The sequence below is a fragment of the Cyanistes caeruleus genome, chromosome 2 (genome assembly GCF_971803275.1).
Source record: "Cyanistes caeruleus chromosome 2, bCyaCae1.hap1.1, whole genome shotgun sequence".
NCBI classification, from domain to species: Eukaryota; Metazoa; Chordata; class Aves; order Passeriformes; family Paridae; genus Cyanistes; species Cyanistes caeruleus.
Genome location: NC_141702.1, coordinates 65,737,250 through 65,744,033, shown reverse-complemented (window position 1 = coordinate 65,744,033; position 6,784 = coordinate 65,737,250).

Below are 6,784 nucleotides of genomic sequence, written 5' to 3'. Positions count from 1 at the left end.
AAGGCAGATGTGAGACAATGTTATTTCAGGTACAGGTACTTTAACCACTATGGGTTCTGGTAAACCTCTCTAGCTATATCTAGACTGAGGTCTGCTTCAACACAGTGGTCAATTCAGGCAGGGAATTTGGTTGGCATGCACTGAAATGTCTCCCCAGATAGTTGTCTGAGTTTTCCTTTTTCTTGCAAAAACCAGAGTGGGATGGAAATAAATTGTCACGTGCTCATGTAAGGGTGGCTGGGGTTTAGGATGGATGCAAAAGCTTTGTTCCACAGGCTTAGATGGAGTCTTTGAGCCTTTATTCCTTACCTGTGAGACAGTAATTACATTACTTTCGTACCTTCAGGGAGAGTTGTATTAATTGATTACTAGGTACATTATGGAATCATATACCAGGGTGTGGAATTCTTGCATGTTGACTGCAGGCCTCTCATAAAATTAGAAGAATGTTATGTTTTTCCTTGCATAGATGGGAGCAAAAATGTATGGATTTCCTACCATTTGCCAGACCTGCCTAGTACCCTTTCTGTTTTCCATGTCATAGAAATTCATTCCTCCCATTACTTTTGTTGTTGTTGTTGTTGTTTTTCTTTTTTTTTCAAGCAAGGCAAAACAGATATTCTGGTTTTGGCTGAGATAGAGTTGTCGTATCAACTAAGTGAGCTATTACTAACTGTACTAGTAGTAGTCAACTGAATACAAATACTTCAGGATACTTACATTTTATATCAACAGTGCAGAAGAGGCCTGTAATTTAATTTTTTTTTTCTCATACACTGATTTGGAGTGATTAGAACCAATATTAAAAGCAAAGAAGTCAATAAAAGTCATCATCTGTTCACAGAGGAGTCAGTATAAAATAGCAAGGGCAAAATGTGACTGATAATTTGCCATGATTAATAGTTTAATCAGTACTAATTACATTACATAATGCCAAACATATAGCAGTAGATCTTGCCTGAACTAATATTTTGCCATAATTTCATTAATATTCATTTTCATCAAGCTGGCTGATACCTGTGTGAAACAGCTTGGAAAAATTTCGTCATTTGTAGTCCTGTGTTTCTGGGGCAGTGCAATCAATCATGCATGAGGTTATAGAATAAAATATAATCAACACCTACCTAATCTTCATATTGTGAGCTAGATTTCTGTGTCACTTGGTCTTTTTATGTAATTCTGCTTTTTAACTGACTTCCCTTTGTCATTTGAATGTCAACAAAAACTCTCTATTGAACAAGGGCTGCTGAAATTATGGTACAGTAATTGGGATAACAACATTATATTTTACCTTCGGTTGCTGTACTGGGAGACCAGAAAAGAGTTATTTTTGGCCATATTACCTAACTTACCTGGTTGGTTGCCTTTAAATAAGATGTGTTTCATATTTCAAATACGAAATAAAAGCTATTTGGTTTTGATGGGTTGTCCTTCCCTTCCCTTCCCTTCCCTTCCCTTCCCTTCCCTTCCCTTCCCTTCCCTTCCCTTCCCTTCCCTTCCCTTCCCTTCCCTTCCCTTCCCTTCCCTTCCCTTCCCTTCCCTTCCCTTCCCTTCCCTTCCCTTCCCTTCCCTTCCCTTCCCTTCCCTTCCCTTCCCTTCCCTTCCCTTCCCTTCCCTTCCCTTCCCTTCCCTTCCCTTCCCTTCCCTTCCCTTCCCTTCCCTTCCCTTCCCTTCCCTTCCCTTCCCTTCCCTTCCCTTCCCTTCCCTTCCCTTCCCTTCCCTTCCCTTCCCTTCCCTTCCCTCTTTCTCTGCACTGGAGGTCTCAGAAATGAGGAAGAGCAGTGTATGTCTTACAAAACAGGCTTTTGGTAGCCTCTCATCCTAAAGGTTAAAGTTTGATCTGAATTTTTTTTTACCATTGCTGTTTGTTGGCATTAGCCTGTCCAGCCACTGGGTTCCTTTGCTAAATTATTTTTATCCGTGTGTCAGAACACTAGCTTCCAACAGCAACTGGGTTTAAGGAACTGGCTGGCCACTGGAAATGCCACAGAAATTTTAATAGCCTCATGATCATTACACAATGAACTGGTGAAATAGTATAGCTTGTAAGACAGCCATGTAGCTTCCTTTCTTTCTGATCCATAATGTCTTCTGTATCTTTCTTCCTTCAAGACTGCTTCAAGACTACTTCTTCTAATCTTTCTTGTGTTAGTCTCTCCTCCACTTCCTCTACAACACCATTTTCTCTTATCTCCCTTCTATTTTCATCATACCAACTGTAAGTCTTGTAATTCTTTAATAACTTTTTCTTTGTTTTTTTGGTTTTGGTGTTTTTTTTGTGGTATTTCTCCCCCCCCCCCCCCCCCCCCTTATTTTTATTTTCTTTTGCCATTAATGTTCTTTTTTTCCTGACCTCAATTTAGGCCTTTCATTTTTTACCTTTTTTTCCCCGATTTTTTCCTTCATGCTCATTTTCCTGTTTTTCTGAGCTTTTTCCACTCCAAAGTGAATGAGAGATTTTTCATGTTTCTACTTGTCAGCCAGTGGTGAGAAAGGGACCAGCAGCAGGTTCAGCCAGTCAGACCAGGAAAGCTGCAGGAGGCACATTCTTGCCCGAAGCAGAGGGATGCATTTAACTTAGTCTGCAGCTGTATTAGAAGCCAAATTTGTAGCTGAAGGGATGGTGAGAGTGGCAGAAAAGGTGGAGGTACTACCCATGGACAATTGCCCTGTGAATATGAGGATGCAGAGCTTTTGGACGCTATGACTGAGCAGGTTTGCATGCTGTGTTACCTACATGCTTCCTTGATTTGGTGGGGGATGCACAGAGTGCTTCTCTGCTCCACGCAGTGTTTCCCAAAAGTCAAGGGCAAAATAAATCTGCATTGTACACAAATACCATGATCACAGACAGGGTGTTCTCCTGGAGCAGCACAGGTGACTGAATGCTTTCATTTAACAGTGGGTTTTGAGGGAAATGTCCCAAAGTACTGCTTTTAGTGATAGTAACATACAAACAGTGGAGACCAAGGCTGGAATGGAAGGCTGTGGATATTTTGGAAAAAAGGCTTCAGTGGTCAAGTAAAACACTGGACAACAAAGCATATTCAGAAGAGGACTGAATTAATATTAATTGAAAGTTAGATCTGAATTTAGTCTACAAATGCATGCCTAGTTTTTTGCCCACTGTATGCCATCAGCTGTATGAGAGTACCCATGAACAGAAAGCTAAGATTATGTGATAGCATTAAGCCTGCCTGGGGCTTCGCTTCCTGCCAGGCACTGTGACTCACTCTTGTCTCCCAGCCACAATTTAACTGAGTGATGCAGGCTTGAACCTGTAATACATTCTGAGGACACAGGAGAGTTCTACTTGTACTCAAACAATGTAGCTGGAGAAATACAGGTACTGTTTCTGTGTCAGTTGTAAAATATGCATGCATGCAAAACTATTATTAGACAACCATAAATATATACTGAAAAACCCAGAAAAATAAATACTAATTTTTATTTAAAAGAAATGTAAAATTCATATAAGTGTAAAATGATGGTGCAAAAAGTGAAGTAATAGAAGGATCCATCTGTCCAGAAGGGTAAGAGAAACCAGCCATGAAGAGGTCATGTCAAACAGTGACATTTGCTGGCAAACTCCTAGAGAGACCCCTGATGATCACAGGCAGAAGTCTCCTTAACGAGGCCTGACGGCCTTGCACAGAGGATGGGATAGTCTTTCTCACCTGTAATCTATGCAAGTAAATGATGGACTTGGAATACCAAGCTAATACATGGCTATCAAGCTTACTTATTCCCCAGTTATGGGCTTCCTCTTAGCCACATTCTGAGCTATGTTAGTTTTATTGTTACTTCTGTTCTTTTGAAAAGTCTTTTGTGCCTTTGGAGGTATCAGGAGGTAAATGGATAATGTAATGCTGAGGCACTAAGTAACTGCAACACATAAAGCAGGAGCAAGGAGCAGTGAAAGTGCTATAGATCTGCTGATTTCTTCCCTGACTTCTAGTAAATCTCCATCTGCATAGACAACAGACTGAGGGAAACAGCTTTTGAATTGTGTAAGGCCCTTACTTTCCATTCACAGTGACTCCACATGATCTCTTCCATAAAGTCAGGATCATTTTGGTCTCTCATCAGCATAGAAGGCAAGGCAATGATCTGTGTGGTGATGATTAACTCTAAGCATCTACAGCTGAACACAGAGGCCATGAGCATCTGAAGGTGGCGAGAGGTGAGAGGATTTACTCAATCAGCAGCAAACTGTAGCATCTCTAGCTGGGCATGGGTGGACTCTGCAGTAGGCACCACCCAGACATAAGCTGCCATAGGAGGGCATTTTTGTGTGTTTTAAATGGCTCTAAAACTGAAGTACTGAAAGGCACTAGAAATTCCTAATTATGTTTATGTTGGTAACTCAGCATATTGTTTTGTGTCACTCTTAACTAAAAATCCTTATCATTCTTAGTTTATCTTGGTTAAAAAATGTAGTTTTCCTGTACCACACTAAATAATATCTGCAGCTGCAGAAATGTTACTGAGGCTATGACTTGGAAACATAGATACCAAATTACATAGATGCTTAGAGTGATGAGTGACAACCAGACACTACAAAATAATAAATCAATCAATCAATCCATTTTGATTGACACATTTAATTTAAATAATTTATAATGTATTTATTTTGTAACAACCCTTTAAAGCAGAAGCATTTGTTGCATCTTTCATGTGGAGAAAAGTAGGAAAGCTGAAACAAAAAGCATTGTGATGTTTTGAAAACTGTTCTAGTAAGTCCCCATTCTGCTTACACACTTAAGCAAGAGAAATTCAGTCATCATGACTCATCCCATCCTTTGCACCTTCTAGAGTTCACTCCTGTGCATGAGCTTCCTCACATGCAGCCAGCTTCTTTTTTGTGGTTGGACACAGAATGGAAAAGATAACTACTACAGCAGACCTGGAAATACAGCTGTTACGCATTAGACTTAAATATACATCATGCTAATTCACTCATTACACATTTAGCTGAAGATATAGATGTTTTACACTGCATTCTTTGCTGCACAATTTCACAGCAATGACAGAAGACATGGACATGCCCTTTCCTCTCTCCCTTCACATTCAAAAGGGCAAACTTCTCTAACAAAATAAACTAACCATACCTATGCATTTTTTGTCGACCTCAGTGCTGTTGTGTGGCTTAAACATGAGGCCATGTAATGGAGCAAGCTGTATTATGATCAAAGTATATTATGGTTTCAGTATCATTTATGTGGAGATTGTGTTGGAATTTATGTTGCAACTGAATGTCTTTCTTACAACTGATTTTAACTGCAAGTTCCTAACATTAATATTTTAACTGAGGTGTCCAAAACCTGACCAGTTTGAAGGGGTTTTTTTTTATGGATACATGAAGTTTGCTGCATGCTACCCTATGTCAGTTTTCAAGATCCTGCTGCCAAGGACAGGATTTCAAATCTTTCCAGTCTAAAGGCTTTTGGTCTTTGACTTGGGACAGTTATTTCCCCCCTCTGCCCCACACACACTAGTTTATTATTGAGAAATGGTTGAACAGGTCTTGTTGACAGGTTTTAGAGCTTTTCAGCCTGAGGCAGACACCTGGAATGGATAAGGTTTGCTTAGGTTTCAAGCAGGTTAAAGAACAATATCGGAGATCCTCAGTCTTCATTACTGGGAAAGCTAGTAGTTCCTGCTGCAATACTGTATTGCTTGTCCTCGTTGCTCCTCTCTTCTGTAGGTATTTGGAAATGGCTTTATAGCCCTGCTCTCAACCATTAAAAAACGCAAACAAAACAAACCAAATAAAAAAACCCCAACAAAATAACTCAAACCGAAACCAAACAAAAACAAAAAAAACCCAAACAAGACACAACAAACAAACAAATCCACAAAACAAAACAACAACAACAACAACAACAACAACAACAACAACAACCTGTCAGGCTCAATCTGTATCAAATTTATTTGATAAATAATAAATGAGAATGTATTTTGCTAAATAAAACAGTGGTTTTGTTCAGTCATCATTTCTTAAATAAAATTATGGAATAACATATTTAGAAGACAGTGTGTGACTACTATGACTCTGTGAGAATGATACTGTGTTTAATGCCCGATCACTTTACCTTTGTTTGCAGACAAAAGGGTTTTTATGTTCATCATTCACTGAGAAAAACAGTGTTTTTTGGTTTTTTACTTTTATTTTTTATTTTTAATTGTTTTTTAAGCAGGATTAGAGTGCCCTTGAAGTCATTTTCTTTCTTGAGTGTGTATTCCGTCACGGTGTTCCAGTTCCTAACCTGCCCCTGGCTGCATGTGCCTTTTTTGCCCGATCCTTCCTGAGGAGCAGCACTGCTCAGTCCGTAAAGACCTGGCAGCCAGGGAGTGGGCTCTGAGCACTTTTGCCAGCTGGCTGATCAGCTGAGGGACAAAGACAATAGCTTATCTATGCTTGCTCTGGTCAGCTCCCAAGACATTCTTGTCCTTCAGATTGGCATGACAGCTAGCTCAGTGCCAGTTTTTGTCACTGAACTGCTGTTCTACGTATACACAGCTTCTTTTTGCTACAGTTATTTATCATTTTTGCATAATTTTACTTGTATTTGTGGTGGCCATCTAAGCCACTGCTGCCTGATTTCTGCATTGTTAGCAATAGTCATAAGCTACTGTCAGTTGGATCTTGTAAAGCTGCAGTTTTATTCCATCAGCCCCTATTCTATGGAGATCTCATTGCCTACACACCTCTAAACTGTCTGAACATAAAAGGAAATAAAGACCTCACTCTAGGCATAAATCCCAGCAACTGAACATCTGT